Below are 18,699 nucleotides of genomic sequence, written 5' to 3'. Positions count from 1 at the left end.
AAAGTATAACTGAACTGGGGAAGGAGTTGGACGCAGTGATGAACTTAAGAAAAATGCTGGGGTGCCTCTACATGTACAAATCGATGCAGCTGTAGATTCCTAGAAGAGGTACACAGTGAGCTTAACTGTTCCTGCGGTGGTGATTAACAATACATTATTGTTAGCAGAATGCAATGTTAGTGTATAGCAACAATCTTCTGAAGGGGTGAGCGATAAGTGCTTATATCTACTAACATAAGCAGTGCAGCCACCATCTACAATACACTGGCAGATATCAGTGGCTGATATCAAGGGAGCATGCAAAGTCCACTGCATTGCATTTTTTTAAATATTTGCTAATTTTTCACTTTTTGACGAAAAGATGCAGATTGAGAAGTAACTGAGAATAACTATGACGTCCGGGCCACCACGGCGGTTCAGTGGTTATGGTGCTTGGCTGTGACCCGAAAGGCGCGGGTATAATCCCGGCTACGGTGGCTGCATTTTGATGGAGGTGAAGCACCTAAATCCGATGTACTGTGCGATGTCAGTGCATATTAATGAATCCCAGGCGGTCTAAATTATCTGCAGCCCTCCACTACGGTGTTCCCTAGAGTTCGAGTCACTTTGGGAAAAAGAAAAAAAAGACGCTTGTTTTTAATAATTCAATGTTCCAGGCAAAGCTTCTTGTCAATCCAATATGTGAACATAATGGGCTTTGTACATCTGAGCATCTGGTGAGAGCTGCGATGGCAGTCAGGCGCAAGTTATTATTAAACGTCAGTGCAAGTAGCTATGGAAATTACAATAATCAACACAAACCCCACACAGGATAGCCCAACAATCACTTGAGCTTTGGTGTTGACAATCCCAGGTAGAAAGGCAGCACTGCAGTTGCTGACTGAATAACCTTGGCACGGATGGTTGTGAGGCCCAACCTGTAATTGGCGTCTAATCTGTGGTTGCCTCCGAAAGAGAAATAGTAGTTTCCACCTTCAGTACCCTTGACCCACAGAATATCTATAGGTGCAACCTGGTCTTTGGTGTTCGGGTTCTGCACAAAAGAAAGAGGCTAAATTAGTGCACTATAACAATTTTATCTTTACATAGCAACAGCAAAAATGAAAAAATAGGGCTGCTTCATACACTTGCTGAATTTTCAGTGAGCAACTACAAGAAGGCTGGAATAATGCTACGCACAAAGCATCATTACCATATCAACAGCTGGCCAGAGGCATGTCAAAGAGCTGTGACAGGCTGCAGTTCTGGATTAAAGTAAGATTCACATATAACACTTCCAACAGAACACCTTGTACAACTTGCTGGCACAAGCAGCAAATGTGGCCCACAATTGGATAGCAAGCCTGCATAAACCTTAGGCTTAGCCTGTTCACAGATATACTGTTGCTACAGTAAGGTGCTCTGAACTAAGCTTGGCCAAAAACACTGGATCGAGTGGCTGCAATCATCTTTACAAAATTTTAGAGCATATATGCTGCAGAGTAAAACTCAAACCAAGGCCAGCTTGCACTGTCTTTCAATGCAGCCAATCTGCCCATCGATGCCTGTTATGAAAGGGGCATGCCCTCTACATGAAAAGCCGTTAACAATCCAAGGCAGTCAACCGTCATACCAAAAGATAACATGCTTCCCCAGAGTCCGGTTGCTTACATGTACATTGTACTTTATAGGCACCAAACCCCCCCCCCCCCCCCACACACACACACGAGAAAAGAGAATGGGACATAGCGACACTCACAACTGGTTTGTGAGTGACACTCTGTCCCGTTCTCTTCTCTCTGGCGTGTGTGTGTGGTTTTGGAGCCTTTAAGGTGCAATGATCAATTACCAGCAAGCCCAACAAGAAGTTCTCTTATTAATGCTTACATGTAACAGCTGCTTCCATTCACAGTACTATTCGTTTTCGAGCTACATAATTAAAAACTTGCGTAGAATAACACAGGACGGGAGGGAGAAACACGCACACACACACATGAGCGCTCGTGAGTGTGTGTGCGTGTTTCTCTCTCCCGTCCTGTGTTATTCTGCGCATGTTTTTAATTATGTCGCTACACCAACTGGCCCAACGTTCTACACTATTAAGCTTTTCGAGCATTCATTCAGGAGTTTTAAGCTCGGCTTTCTAGTTTATTTGCGCCTCTGCAAAAGGTATGCATAACGTCATTCCTTCATGAAAGTGGGCTTCATTGTGTATCAGCTTTATTGCACGTTCCCTGAAGCACTGCCTCTGTGGTGCTGGTGAGTGCAAGTAATAGTGATTCTAAGTCTGTTCCATGTATATTACTACACTTTGAACACCGCTGCAGCTGTGATAATCATGCTTTAGCATAGCGTTACTCACAACGCATACTGACATCCATTACATACTAGCAAGCAAAACTGTGGTGGAACCCATGAAATATAATCAAAAATAATCTGTTCCCACTCATGCCACTAGATATTACGGGCTATATTCAAGCAACACGTGAGAGTGCACACCTGCCACAGCTCCAACCAAGCTTTCGTTTGACCGTCCCCCCTCTGCACCCAAAAAAGCAAAAAGTGAGAGAAGCAGAGAACAATAATGCTAAGTGTCTGATGTGTGCAAGAGAAACGACCATCGAGAGGGCACTGCAACAGCTGCACCACCACCATTAATTAACCCTTTGAGATGATATGTGCAGAATTGTGTACACAGCAAATGCTACCTTTTTTGAGCGTGTGCTACACCTAGCAGTGATTATTTGTTCCAGGGGAACTTAACATCCTTCACATCACAAAATAATTGCTTTTCATGCAAACAATCAAATGCAGCAAATAACATCAGCTTCGTCACGCATAATCCGCCACTTTACTCAGACCGCTCTTCCCAGCAATAATTACACCTTTCTAATTTCTAGCATTACTATAGTCGGACCCAACTCAAGAACAAAGCGGCTTTTCCCTCCCTAAGGAGCCCCCTCCAGCCAATGATGTCGGCCAATTGTCTTGAACCTGGTAGCGTCGAAATTAAGGGACCAGCGTGACAATGCAAGAAGGGGACTGTCCCCTTTCACCTGCCACTCCCTGCGTAGTCACGCTGTAGCATGCTCATGACATTCGGCCGACACCATTGGCTGGAAAGGGTTCTTTTGATGGGAAAAAGTCGCTTCGTTCTTGAGTTGTATCTAACTATAACATCACGTGCCTCTTTTGAAAATACAAGAAAGTTTGGTTTATGGTGTATGGGGGTTTAAGTTCGCAAAATGACTCAGGCCATGAGAGATGCCGTAGTGAAGGGCTCCGGAAATTTCGACCACCTGGGGTTCATTAACGTGCACTGACATCGCACAGTACACGGGCCTCTAGAATTTCGCCTCCATCGAAATTCCACGGCCGCGGCCGGAATCTAACCCGCGTCTTTCGGGCCAGCAGTCGAGCGCCGTAATCACTCAGCCTCCGCGGTGGCTTAATACTAGAAAGTGATCCCCCATTCCAAAGGTGTTTAGCTGAAAAACCCTGGTATTTCAATGTTACAATTTTTTACCTCTCTGACACTTTGTACAAAATGTTGTACATGCTTATAAAGAATTCCCTTGGTATTTACTGTTGGAAAACTAGCCATTAGGTTTTCTGAGGTCTGTATTCAGGCGAAAAAATAGTTGTCTGGAATCGAGATGACAAGTAGAACCTGAAAAGAATTAAAGAAACTTTTAAAAATTTTTTTCCAGAAGCCATCAAAACCAAAGCATCCCAAACACTTTGACCAGAAGGGTGTCAACAGCTAGCTCGACAATCATTACTCTAGTCATCAATACAAAACCAGAACAACTTTAACTTGTTACCTCATATAAAACACTTATTGAAGTTTCCACTCCTAAGCTTCCACCTGTATCAGCCTTGTGGTGCAATGACCTTGTTTTCACAACCCTTGGGCAACCCTTTCTAGCATGACGAAAGAAGCAGCGCATAGGACAACAAACAAGCAAGAACAACACAGGGACGAGCGTGTCACCTTATCCATTGTCTTGCATACTTTTTCTTTCACCTTAAATCCCAACTGGCCCAGCCCCTTATTCCAATGCCAAAATTTGGAACCACGTATCACTTAGGCTGATCCAGGACAAAGGAGAGACAGAACTTTCTAGTAACTATTAGCCTAGACCTGAGAGGTAAGGTCTAGCAAGTAAGCCTGTTGTGATGACAGACTGGTGTGACTATATTAATGCGATAGCTCCAGAAGCCCCATTCATATAAAAGCCGGAATCTGTCCAGCCATGTGACGAACAAGCAGGTGACCCACCTTGAAATGCCTGCCCACCACGACAGGTGGTAATGAAATAATTCAAATAAATTCAATGCAATTGCCACCTGCACACCATGGCACTGTGCAGGAACTCATTGGTTGAGAGACAGACAGCCTCCCGAAAAACTATATCTGCAAAAGTGAGCCTTACAGGAGCTCGGGATAAAAACCTGGGTCTCACAGGCCCCACTGGTGGCTATGTTTAAATCAGCCACTTGCCAGGGTATTGGCGCATTGCTTAAGCGCTGCATCATTATGCCAGTAGTAGTATAGGACTCCTAGCAGTACTCTTAAGGGTAGGTAAAGGTTCGTCCAAGTTTTCCTTGAAGTGACTGCACAATGAGCTGGTTGCTGTCCAAGGCACGCTTCGCTCTTTAGCCGCTGTTACCTTGCTTCCAACAGCCCACATTGTCATCGGCACTGATGCCCTTCAAGCAACATGTCTACTCCGACGCGTCAGTCGCAGCCAAGAAGTCTACCAGAATATACATCATCTGGTGGCTCGCATCCCACAACCCATTCGAATTGAGTGGGTCCCACTTGAACTGCGGAGTTCACAAATCTCTGCAGATTCTACAACCCGACTGCGACTCTACCCGCATCCATACCTAGTTTCTCATCATGGATGATGCTACCCTCCGTCTCACAAAGCCCGCCACGGTGGCTCAGTGGTTATGGCACTCGACTGCTGACCCGAAAGGCACGGGTTCGATCCCAGCCGCGGCGGTTGAATTTCGATGGAGGCAAAATTCTAGAGGACCGTGTGCTGTGCGATGTCAGTGCACGTTAAAGAACCCCAGGTGGTCGAAATTTCCGGAGCCCTTCATTACGGTGTCTCTCATAGCCTTAGTCGCTTTGGGACGTTAAACCACCATATGCCAAACCAAACCTCCTGCTCACAAAGAAGGAACACCCCCAGTGCCGCACACGTGCTCTCGTCCCTCTGTGTGTGATAATTCTTCCTCGCAGTCTTACCTGTGCAGAGGAGGTTGTGCTTAGGAACATCCAGGTCGGGGTTGCCCTTACTTCTGCCATCACTCTGACGTGGCATCATTTCCGACACTTATATCCCCGCCCAGGGTGTCCTGTCTGAAACTGCCAAATTACTGAGGCTGATATTCACCACTTGTGAGTTTGTCCGGTGCAGAAACCAACGAGAATTTGGCATCTGGCAGCCGCAGGTCTCCTGCAAAACCTGCTATCCTCATATATTGCTTGGATGCAGGGGCCACATCCCTGCTCCCTCCTCAACTTCATTAGACCCGGCCACCTTTTCTCATTCGTTTAACACCTCCCCCTTTTTTCTTTTTCCTTCACAACTACCTTTATGCCCTGAGGCAATAAATAACGTTATCAAAAAAATTATAGCAACATCATTATGCAACTGCTTCTACATATAAAATAAAAGAAGAAAAAAACGCAGATACTTCCCGCCAAATCACTTTCCTGCTGTTCTACTCACTTTAGGAATGGAAAAGACAGAGTATTTTATTGCAGCAAAGGCAGGAAGGCTGGTCGGAGGTAAATGGATAGCCAAAGGTTGGGGGAGAGGGCAAAAAAAGGTCACATGGGTGTCAGAGATGGAGGATGGCTGCAGATTCGACTAGTGGGTTAATTTCCAAGTGGCAGTCAAGCGCTGCCTAAATGGAGTGAGGTGGGTCTAAGCCCGTCTGCACCTCAAGCATGTGAATGATGGGGCTTCACAACTGCACCCAGGCAACAGGTGCACACACCGGATGCACATGATGTCTGTACAGGGTCAATCACACTTAGAAAGAGCACGGCTACGCGTGGCTACGTACCTGCGGAGTGCCACTGCGTCTAACCCTTTCATGAATAAATGCAGAGTGGCGTACGAGAAGGGAGACCACAACAAGGTTCTTTGTGTCACCTGCTCCTTTGCATGAGTTTGCTAATAGCTTGGTCGCAATAGGTTTGATTTTATGGGGGTTTAACGTCCCAAAGTGACTCAGCCTAAGAGGGACGCTGTAGTGAAGGGCTCTGGAAATTTTGACCACCTGGGGTTCTTTAACGTCCACCGACATCGCACAATGCATGGGCCTCTAGGATTTCGCGTTCATAGAAATTCGACCGCCGTGGATGAGATCAAACCCGCCCGAGCACCATAACCACTGAGCCACCGCAGCGGCTTGGTTGCAGTTGGAGCTGTGTTCCTTCTATGTGTGATTTACCCTGTACACAGACAAAGTAGTTATGTACAGCAAACCAACAAATACCAAATTTCAGGGCATGCAAAGATTGCGCGCTACATCCAACAATTCGACATCACTCAATTTATGCACAAAACGCTTTTCTTAATTGTTAGTTATTTGCAGCTCGGTTAGTAAACACATTTCCCATTTGATTTTTCATGAAAATGCTAAGCATGGAACTGTGAAAACCACACTCATGCATATTTTCATGTAGCTTTAACAACTTCTAAATGCAGAAAAAGTGCATCATATCTAGAGTGACTGAAAAAAAACTTCGACACATTTCATAAGTTACTTTCAATAAAAACAATGACTAGACAAAGTACTCTCACATGCAGAGTCTACATTCAACAAAATAAATGCCGCTTCCTGATTTAAAGAGCTCACAGCTTTACCTATTGATAAAGTCCAACTTCTTTACCCAGCTAAAGTTATATGAAATACAGCCGGATACAACTCAAGAACGAAGCGGCAAATGCTCCTTAAAGGAGCCCCTCCAGCCAATGACATTAACCAATTCTCCATTTCTGCCCCTTTACCGATCCACTTGGACCAACTAGCATGAAATTGCAGGGGTTGCAGATGAAAGAGAATTACCAGGGCTTCATCAGATTAACCGCGGCACCATGAAAACTGGTCTACACCATTGGCTGGAGGTCCTCCTTTGAGGGGCATCTGTCGCTTCGTTCTTGAGTTGCACCCTACTAAAGAAGAGAATACAACAGCAGCACTTATTTGCAGGCCATGGTAAAATCAAAGGACTGCTCTCCATAACTGAAGGAGCCACAGATGTTGTCGATGCTACTTTCTCCTCCTCAATACGAACTGCAAGGAAGCTATATACCGGCAGAAACGAAAGCAGAAACGTTTTGGGTGTGTCTGTAAAGGCTCCAAATTTGATATGTCACTGTTAGGTACAATACAAGCAATGCACTTTGCGATGAAAACTTCCATGCAGCTATTGGTGCGATTTTGGGCATAATTCACTAAATCCAACTTTCACCGTGCAAGAAAACCGCTAAATTGAAGCGAGTGCCCTTGGTTCAGCTTTCTTTAATACACTAAAGGCTGACATTTAATACAGTACATACTCCCTTTCATAATAACACGTTTAAACATTAGATCCCTTCCAGCAACAATGACCCCACCTATGGCATGTTATCGTGGCAGACACTGACACCCAAATGCAAATTCATTTCTTATGCTGCACTCCCTTAGTTGTGACAAAGGGCCATAGGTTTTCAATAGGTCGTCTGCACATGTGCAATCAGGCATAACAGACAACTTAAATAGTGCAGCTCGGCGCAGATGGCAATGACCTTAGACAAGCGTGTACCCTTTCTGCGGCTAGACTGCAAGCCAATATGCATCCATCCATCTGTGCAGTACAAATCAAATGAAAAAGGTTAGCACACAATACAAGCGGGGGTGCGTAAACATAAGTTTCCTGACGAATGACGAAAGCAAGAAATGCGTTATCGCTAACATTACCAGAAAGCGCGAGTAAAATTGTGCAAAAAAAAGAGTCCTACAGCACGCACATTAAGAGTACCAGTGTGTATTTTCACCATTAGCCGAAATACCTGCCCCGGCTAATTCTTCTACTTGGACCCAAATAGATATTCGACGGCAGCATTTATTCCTTACAGGATGCAATGTCCAGTCAATGTGGTCACGGCAGTCCGGGCTTGATGCCTGAAGCGTACGATATTATTGCACACAAGAAATGACTTAAAGATAGGTAAACTTCATCTGCTGTACGACAAATTACCTCTTTCTGCACACTAAATATATCTGTGAATTCACCTCTAGGAGCCCGATCTGCCCCAAGTCATATAAAGGTTTCGTTTTATACCAGAACATCGTAGGAACCAGCAATCCAAGGTTGCGTGCCAACACCCAGGCATTCGAACTCGTCGTCGATTGCCCTTAGTCAAATTACTTAAGCGAATGTTAAAAATAAAGCACTAAAGCAGCTGCGCTTAGGCTGGTAACATAACAAACACCTATAATGTCGTAACTTTAAACACAGTAAACGTATCGCCCAACGGGCGAACTTCGAAAAGCACGGATAGCGCTCGGCTGCGGGAAACAAACCAGTACGGTAACATATCACTGCGACGCGGCAAACAAAGCGAACGCCTGTGAAGCAACATGCACTTACTAACCTGAAGCAACTCTACAATTACTCTCACTTTGTCTTCGTCGTAGTAACAGGAATTGGTCGCGTTATAACATGCTGTGGCACTTCGTGCACATTGGAGATGTTAGCAGAGTGCACGCTGGAAATGTTTCTACCACCTGAGCCACTGTTCGCGATGACATTTTGCACATTCCCCAGTCCAGCGGCCGTAACGAAGGAGTTAAAATCAAGATATAAAACTTTTTCCGAAGGCATCAGCACCATCCGCCATCACGTCAGTTTCAGCCATTTTGAAGCCGAAGCTTCTAGGCAGAGCCGGGAACCGGTCTTTTTCTTTCTGTTTACTTCAGTCCGTCCACCGCATAACTAGCTCCGGTCCATCCCTAGAATTCCCTGTCCTTAGCAACATCTGTTTGTGTTGTTTCTCCTTTAAATAAAAATTTTGAATACGATCGCAGTACAAAGCATATGAATTTATAAACACCTTTTTATGTTTCTGTTTTTATGTGAATTGAATTTGTTGGTAAGTTGCTATTATAGCCGGGTACAACTTAAGAAGGCAGCGGCATTTGTCCCTCAAAGGCGGATGCACATGAGCCTCCGCCAATAGGCGCGCACTTCAGGTGACGTCATGAGCCGGACGGCCGGTGACCCCGCCGACGGAGAACGTGCCTAATATGGCCGCCCTCGCTTCGAATTGTGCCGGGCCGCGTAAGCTGTGTGCGTCTCCTTTCGTCAGAGTTACATCGAATTGTTTGTGGGCGTCTGCCATGTCGGAAATATTATTGCAAGCTTACGATGCACAACTTGTGCGCTTGCGATGCACAACTTGTGCCACGTGCGTTTGTTCTGAGCCGTGAGGCGACGAAAAAAGGTTACAGTGAACATCGGTGATTGCGCTGCGCTGCGCTTCGTCTGGAAACAGGATCCGGCAGCGGCACACCGCTGCTATCAAATATCATGCGTGTTTGTTCTATGATGTTTTGTTTTGCTCCTAAGTGAAGTTACGACGAGGAGAATTTGTCAATGTCTGGTACCTACTCTGAGCGGCGGGTGTGTTTGTGTACTGTGCCCCTGCGTTTCTCGTCGGACGTGGCGAAGTGATGGAGCAAAACCATTCTCAGGATAAATGAGAAAAGCTTGCACGAATGAAACCAACCTACGTGTTCCTCAACCGAAAAGATTTGCGGAAGCAACCTCCAACGCAAAGATTTGTTGCTGCCAGCTCAGCGCGCAAACGATCGATTGTTGGCAGCAGTATGATAAGATAGCCGAGCGTCTAGCAGGGCGTCGTTCAAGTGTTGTGTAGAACCGTCGATTGATCACTTTCCACCAGTGCTAACAATCAGTGACTAACACGCGCTGCTTGAGCGAATGTCATTTAATTATTAACGGTCAGGCGTGTGGGAGCAGTGTTTTACTCCTGTTACACGGGCACTTGCAACGACCGTTAACGCAAACGGCAGTTGAACGCCGTAACGGCCCTGGGAACGGAACGGTGGTGCCTGCGCTCACACGGCACTTTTCATGTACGGTCGGTTCACTTCCGTTTCGACGATTTATCACGTGGCTCTTGAACTTTTTACCACGCCAACTCGAAAAAAAATTCTCTAATTATTTTCTGCGCTTCATGCTGTACAGTGTGTGTTTTTTTAACTATTTGCAAGAGTTGTTTGCAAAACAACACAGAGTGCCCGCACTCCTTACTTGCCAGCTGGTTGAACAGCGCCGTCATCCTTGCGTACACGGGCGAATTGTGTTCCTGCGTTCGCAGTTCGGCAAGGTGGTCCTAGCTGAACTTGATAAGTAAATGCGTCAGCGGCGCTGTCGAGGCAAATCGTTTTTGCGCCGGCGCGGTCGCCTGCAGCGGGGACACGTTGCAGCTGGGGGCTGCCATCTTGCCTATTTCACGACGAAACGGACGGAAACGGCGGCGGAACGGAGACCGGCGACCTCCGTTGATGTCAATCGCCGTCGTATTTCCAACGGCGCTCGCGCTGCCGTGTAACTCCGCCCAACGGCCGTTAACGCCAACTGCCGTTTTACTTAACGGCCGTTAAAGTGCCCGTGTAACAGGGGTATTTGTTTCCTTAATGTCAGCCTTAGTACTAATATAAAATTATGACCGATACACTGGTGCCTTTACAAGGGAGGTTGGCATGAATTCGCGTCTCTGTATGGATTAGAATTATTCGCTCACTGCACGCGCGAGCTGTAGAATGCCTGCTGTGACACAATCGCACATCAGTTGTGCTGCCAGCGCTCGACTTACTTTCTCACAACACAGCTTTGCGCTGCTTTTCGATTGTTATGATATGTTGCTACTAAAAAATTCCTATGACAGTGAAGTCAACAGAGCCAAAATGTACATTAAAAAAGTACGACAAAGTAGGCACAGCTGCTTGTGAACTGACTCCTAATACCTCTACTAGCGTCTGCGTTAAATGTGTGCGCATGTTTTCTTGCGTGTTTGTTTATATTTGTCATTTTCCCGTTTTTTGCATTTCAGATTTTAGTTTCCGCGCTCGCGTTTGTGTGCATGCGTGTGAATATGTGAGTGCTTCTGTGCGTGTATGTGTTTATTATTCCTATTTCTGTCCTTTTATTTTTGTGTTTGTTCTTGTAAGCATGCTGCATCTACCTCTTCCTTTACAATTTCATTAACTCGTCTCATTCAAAGCACCAAGTCCTGTGAATAGGAGGGCTGGCCTCTTCGGTGTCATTAAATCCTTACACTCTTGTCTACCTTGCCTCCTCAGTCTGCCATCTAGCTGTGTTTTCTCCTAATATTCTGACCTTGCTTCTTGTGCTGTTGTCGCAACGTGATTAAACAAATTGCGCTAAAGAAACTTCTGTCAGCTGTGACAACAGAAATATTGACAGATAGAAAATGTTAAAAGCATCACGTGGCTTGTGCAATAACTTCGTCTCTTACCCCTGTTAATGTGTTTATGCATCAGTGCATACGGCAGCTCGCCAGGAGTGCACATGAAAGAGTGCCATATTGTGCAACATCATCTTGCGATGTTGTTGCATTCAGTCATAATAAATACATGGTTTCGCTCCCCGTTACATGGGGGGGGGGTATACATAACATTGTGTAGTGGATTATCATTTCCTGTCTTGACGCTTTCATCATTACAAATGCAGTTTTCTAGTGAATGGAGTCCAGCAAAGCAGTGCTGTGAGAGCTTTTGCAGCTTTCATCATTTATTACCTCACCAATATCACTGTCTGAATCAGGCCGTCATTTGGCCTACGGCTTGTAATGAAAAAGTGACTCACTAAAACACGTTCAACATTTCTGAGCATTTTTCCGGTACGTAAATACGACAAAAAAATGCTAGCAAAGTTATTCACGTTAATAATTGTGCTTGAATTCGCGTTAATGCCAGAGACAGATAAATGAATTAAAAATTGGCTATGGCAAGGCTGCGAATTTAGTGCAGACTGCTAACAGAGCCATAAAGCGTGCTCTGACTACTGTTATTTCAACATGGGGCCCGTCACACTCGACGATGGCTGCCTTAATGAACATTTTGGGCATCAATAAGCTAATGATGTTTTATATTTATTCTCTTATTCTCATTACTTGTGTGAGGCAGATAACCAAATTAAACAATGCAACCACATGAATGGGCTTTGGCGTGCAAGCTGCTAACAGTGGCTGTCAATTTCGTGTTGACTACTGGTGTCGCAGAGGCACTAGCTATGACATGACTGCGATTTCCAGAGCTTTCTAACAGAGCTGTAAAGCGTGCCTTGAATACTGTTATTTCAAAATGGGGCCAGTCAAACACGATGGTGGCTGCCTGAATGAGCATTTTGAGCCCGCCGAAGATAATGAGAGTTAACAGTTGTGTTTCAATTAAGATATATCAGCATTTAAACATGTTTCTAGGCCACTTCTTAAATCGAGCACAATGTGTGCAGGACGTTGCTTATCAGAATTGAGCTTCTATTATAAAGAATACGCCATACATGGAACTGCTTATTTATTTCAGAGGTCACAGAATGGATGGTTGTCTGTTGCGAACCAACGGGAAAAATTTTGGTAACCCTAATAAAGGCTGTTCTTTCGTTAAAAGAAGCCGTTATGCTTCGTCCAGTGGTTCAATGCCATACAGCTCGAAGTCGGAGTCGCTTTCTTCAGTGTCATCTTCACCCGGCTGGATGATGATGGGTTGAATGTGCTCACTCCCAGACGTGTCAAGTCTGAACTTTGACTCCAAGTCCATCACGTGCTGAATGCTCTTCGCCCAGTCTTCCGCCGCTACGTGCTTGATTTTCTCCCTCAAGATGGCGTCGACCGTGGACAGCTTGGAGTCTCTGTTGTCCGCAGCGATGCCATTTTTGTCCTTGTCCCAAACAAGCTCAAAGGGATTCATTTCGCAGTGGTACGGCGGGAGCCTGAGTACAATGCAACCGGCGCTTACAGTTGCATTGTCTACGATGTAGCTCAGAAAACGTGACTTTACAGATGCCACCAGCTCAAGCAGCTGCTTCTTTATCATCCTTTCAGCGTACGTGATGTTCTTGCTTGTGAGCCACTCATGTCTCTTCTCCTTCTTCCAGGCCGTCGTTGGCAATTTCTCTTCTTGCCGGCTATGATAAGGTGCATTGTCTAAAACAACGACGCTACCAGCTGGCATGAATGAAGTAAAAGGAACACCGGTCAAAAGGTTGTTGTTTAAAACGAACACGTTTCGGCTTCCATACGGAAGCCTTGATCACTGGGCCGAAAGCCCAAAGCACAAAGCATAAGTACGTCGCAGTAATCGCCCCAAGCATCTTGCGTACGTAGGCGGGAGATTGCCTGCGTTGTGGTTAAGGGTTTTTGTCTGTAGTTTGTATTATCAGGGATTCCAGATATCGACGCGACAGCCAATTCTTTTCTCTTGCGATGACTGATGCTTCTTCCCAAGCTATATTGTGCGTCGCGGCTTCCACGTGTTCCGCAAGTGCATTAGATGCAATCCTTTTGTTCCTGACGTCGTTCTTGTGGTCCCTCAATCGCCTTTCGAAATTCCCGCTCTCGCCGATATAGCAGTAGTCGCAGTCTGCGCAGGGAATCTTATAGATGACGCCAGGAAACTTCTCTTTATCTTGTCTTTGGCGGCCACCAGCTCATTCCTCATCTTGCACGCAGGAACGTGAGCGACGTGCACACCGTAAGTGCGCAGAACGCGAGCCAAACACTCGCTCACGCCCGGCACATATGGGATAGCGGCTCGGGCTCGGCAAGGAGGACCAACTGGTTCTGATGGGCGTGAAAACCGTTGAAGAACAGAATCCACGAAGTGCTTGGGGTAGCCGCATTCACTCAATTCTCGGCGCACTTGGCGTAGGTCAGCAGCCCGATCTTCTGGCATTGGGCAGATGTTTTTGGTACGTCGGACGAGGGAAGCCACGACGGAGCGTTTGTGGCAAACCGGGTGGAAAGAATTAAAATGAAGATACCGGCCTGTGTGGGCTTCTTTTCTATAAACTTTGAGAGAAAGGCGGTTTCCACGGCGTTCCACCAAAACGTCCAGAAAAGGAAGACGGCGTGCAGCCTCCTCCTCTACAGTGAATTGAATGGAATCTTCCATGCTATTGATGTGATCTGTGAAAGGACCTAACGCATTCTCTTTGATAATACAGAAACAATCGTCGACGTAACGCACAAAAACCTTTGGGCGCGGTTCGAAGGTAGCCAGTGCGTGAGCTTCTATTGCTTCCATGGTAAGGTTTGCGGTTGTCACCGATATAGATGCGCCCATAGCAGTTCCATGAACTTGCCTATAGACTGTACCCCGGAAAACAAAATAAGTGTTCTCAAGGCAGAACTGTAACAGCTTCAGAAGATCCGATGCTTCGATAGGGGTTCTTTCACACAATCCGTCGTCATTCTGCAGCGCTGAGCGGCACACCTCCACAGCCAGATCCACGGGTACGCTGGTGAACAGCGATTTCACATCAAAGGACACCATGACCTCGTCGTCCTCCACCGTGACATCACCTTTTTCAATAAAATCCAAAGAGTCACGTATGAAAGTCGAGCCCTTTCCAACGAGTGGCGCAAAAACCTTGTGTAAGTAGCCCGACAAGCGGTATAAGGGCGACCGCGTAAAGTCAACTAATGGTCGCATCGGGATGTTTGGCTTATGGATCTTCGGGAGACCATACAAGGCGGGAGCTGACCCATTGTGGCAGAGGAGCTTGAAATAAAGTGACTTGTGGTCCGGTGAAACAAATCGGAAGACGTCAGTCAAAAGAATCTGCAAGTTTCTTTCTACCTTGAGCGTAGGGTCCCGCTTCAGCGGCAAGTACGTACTGTAGTCCTGCAGAAGGCCAGTCATTTTCTCAACGTAGTCGTTGCTGTCGAAGATGACGGTAGCATTGCATTTGTCAGCGGGAAGTATAATAATGTCCGTGTTTTTACGCAGCCTTTTGATGTCATCACGCTCCTCGGAAAGAAGGGGGGTCGGAGGATGTCGCGGAAGCTTGGCAAGGATGCTGACTGCACGAGTTCGGGCCTCATCTCGGCGGTTGTTATCTACTTGACCTATAGCGCGTTTGACAGCACAGACGATTTTTCTTGCGTCCGGCGCAGGTCCAGTGTTAAAGTTCAACCCGAGCTTGAGTACAGCGAGTTCTGCTCGAGTAGGCCTGTAAGAAGACAGGTTGTGGACTGTCGAAGTCGACGGGCCAGGCGCAAGCACTTTTTTCGCGAGGCAGCAGCCTTGATAACTTCTTTTGGTGGGAAAACTCTCGTTGGCGGGACTGGAGGCTCACCTTGTAATTAGCATGTAACTGGATGCTGGCGAAGTCGTCCGGACACTGGTGCTCGAGGCGGCGACGAGCAAAGAAGACTTCGTTCTGCAGGTGCCTGATAGAGGCTTTACAATCTAGTATCCTGGCTTGAAGCAGTTGCCGTTCCGCTCTTGATACCACGCTGTGGCCAAAGGCCGTGTCAACAGCTCGCAGCAGACGGAGGAATCTCTGAATGAGGCTCCTAGCCTTGCATATGAGGTTAAAATCCAGATGGGCTTTGAAAGCAGCGAGACGCATGGATAGCGATGGGCTTTCACCATGGGTTTCGCCATGCCGACAGTTGCGTTCCTTTTACCCCTTTCTCCTCTTTAATGTCAGCCCGAAGCGGAAAGTTAGAAGTTGTTGGATGCCGACGTCTTGAGGTTCTAAACTTGCTCAGTCACATTACTCGAAGAACCTCAGGAAGTAAATTGTTTAATCACATATAAAATAGTAAAGACAGAACGGAAGGTACAACAAGAACAACTATGTACATAGTGATCGATCCGCAGAGTGACCAGACGAAATCAACCCCTGGTCCCACCAGAACGTCTTCTTTTAATCCCTAAGTCCCCGCCCTCAGTGGGGACACCAACCAATTAGGTCAAAACACAAGCGCACATCCAATCAAGGACCGGGGAAAGGGAAACACATCCAATAAAACACATGGGAAAGGAAAACACATTGAAAAATAGACAGAGGAGAGTAAAACACGCCCAATCAAGGATTGAAGAGAAGGGAAAGCCCATTGTCACGGACACTAACAGTAATTCCCCTCTCGGATCACTCCATCTTCCCCCGCGGGGCGGCATGTGTACTCGCTTAAAGAGCAAGCGAAGACAACACAGGTTGTTAAAAGCCGTCTCCGAGGGGCCACGTAAGGCGCCACCGCTCCCCAGTTCTTCACGCCCCCACGTGCACAGGAAGTGCCTGGCAGTCATATGGAGCTGATAAGCGCTCACAGTGAGCATGAGGAACGCGTCTCCAAAATAGCTTCCTAGCCACACAAAGAACGACCGCCGCCCGGGTCATGGCCTTGGGCAGCGTCGCCGTGGTAGCGATGAAAGGCGTCGCGCGTCTTCGTTGCTGCTTCTCGGATCGGGCTGCGAACAATGGGGCCCGGCCAAGCTGGGTCGCCTATGCACCCCGAACTCCCCTAAGTCGCCGTCCGCTTGACTCATTAGTTCCATGTGGAGTCAAAAAGGAAATCAATCACAGCGTACGCACTCTTGTCCACACACAGGCGGCGTTCCGTACGTGATTACTTGGGGCTCCTGATATGCCCAAGGAAGCCGCGCACGACACCTCCCTACCAAGTGTGCTGCATAACATCTCGGAATGAAGCACACACAGAAAACCGAACAGACCAACGTGCCGCGGGCCTGGAGCCGAAGAAGCACCACCTGCCGCTGCCGAACCATATGCGTTGCCAAAGCCTCAGGGTACACCTCCATAAATGACATAACTCTAGGCCCCGGAATACCCCACGCCTCTAGTTGGCAGCTACGAGTCGCGACAATGCATCGGCATTGGTGTTTTGCTCCCCCTTTTTGTGCTCGACCCGGATATGAATCCCTGCCGAGCGAGTGCCCAGCGTGTTAGCTTAGAGCTGTGCGGACTACTCAGAGTCAAATATTTGTGCGGGTTATGGTCCGTTATGACCCGAATTTGTGCGCCACACAACCAGATTTCAAGTCGCCCCAATGCCCAAATGATGGCATAAGCCTCCTTCTCGATAGTCGCCCAGCGGGTCTGAGCCGGGCTAAGCTTTTTGCTCAGAAAACCGATAGGCTGCTCGCAGCCCTCGTTATCGCACTGGGCAAGGCAGGCTCCCACCGCGTAGTCCGGAGCATCGGTTGCGAGCACGAACTCCCGACTTGGGTCAAGCGCATGAAGTGAGGATGCGCTCTTCAAGCAAACTTTCACCTCATCAAACGCTTTTTGCGCCTCGTCATGTCATGGGAGCCGCTGCGGTGTCCGCCTGTTAAGCTCTTCAGTGGGAGCACGAAGCGGGAATAGTTGGGGACATATTGTCGGTAATAGCTAAACCCAGAAAGCTTCTGAGCTCCTTCTTTGTCTGGGGCCTCGGCATCTCGTCTTATTGCCTTGACCGTTTCTGGATTACCACTATGCTTCCCCGACCCAACCACATGGCCCAAAAATTCGACTTCTCGTCTCGCGAAACGACATTTGCCTACGTTCACGGTGAGCCCGGCGGCTGAGATAGAAGCGAGCACCGCCCGAACGTGCCTCAAATGCTCTTCCCAGGTGTCTGAATAAATTGCAAGGTCATCTTTGTAGGCGCATGCGTACTCGCGGTGTGGTGCTAGCACCTGGTTTATGACCCTCAGAAATGTCGAACTCGCATTTCGAAGGCCGAAGGGCACGACCTTTCATGAGTACTGCCGCACCGGAGTGACGATTGCCGTGAGGGTCTGTGCCTGCTCGTCAAGGAATATTTGCCAATAGGCTCTCAGCATGTCTATCAGGCTGATGAAGTTGGCCTTCGCTACTCGGAACAGCAGCTCGGACGGCAGGCTCATCGGGAACGCGTCCTGCTCTGTTATCGCGTTCAACTTCCGATAATCGCAGCACAGGCGCAGCCCCCCATCCTTTTTAGCGACGCAAACCACTGGGTGAGCATGAGGGCTCTCGACGGGATATATTAGTCCCCACTCCAGGAGCTCATCTACTTGCCTCTCCACTTCCTTCCGATACGCCATCGGGACCTTGTACGCATGGCCAGCCCGTGGCTGAGCACCCTCCTTTAGCACGATTTTGTGCGCTCCTAGCGTGCATTTGCCGGGCCTGCTGCTGAAAACCTGGCCATTCTCCTCGATCAGTGCCTCTAGTTCTCGGCGCAGCGCTTCGTTCAAATGTTCGAGAGCGCCCGGCGGCAGCGCGTCGCCTGGCACGGAGCGCATGGGGAACGTGGGCACGTCGCCGAACTCCGCGTCGCCCTCGAATATCACCCCTACTACATTCACCCGTGCGTGGTATGCTCTGAGCTTGTTTGCGTGGACAGTCCGACATGCGCCATTGTCGAGTTTGATCAGATAACTGTACGGGCGCGTCTTCCGCGTTACCGTCACAGGCCCCGTCCACTTGGACATCAACTTTTCCTCGCCATCCCTTTCAAGCAACAAAACCTGCTGCCCATCTGTGAAGTGTTTATCGAAAGCGCGCAAGTTGTATTGTCCAGTGTACCTGCGTTGCGCTACCGTGCTGTTGTTACCCGCCTTTGCGTTTGCCTCGGCCAGCTTCTCGCGCAAAGCTGACAGGTA

General features: G+C 47.7%; 1 pseudogene; it reads right to left on the bottom strand.

Annotated features, from left to right (window-relative positions):
- Nucleotides 1–823: 823 nt before the first annotated feature.
- LOC144116877 (sulfiredoxin-1-like) lies at nt 824–8,909 on the bottom strand (annotated as a pseudogene).
- Nucleotides 8,910–18,699: the final 9,790 nt, after the last annotated feature.

The sequence above is a fragment of the Amblyomma americanum genome, chromosome 1, assembly GCF_052857255.1.
Source record: "Amblyomma americanum isolate KBUSLIRL-KWMA chromosome 1, ASM5285725v1, whole genome shotgun sequence".
Taxonomy (NCBI): domain Eukaryota; kingdom Metazoa; phylum Arthropoda; class Arachnida; order Ixodida; family Ixodidae; genus Amblyomma; species Amblyomma americanum.
This window is presented reverse-complemented; position numbering and strand designations above follow the sequence as displayed.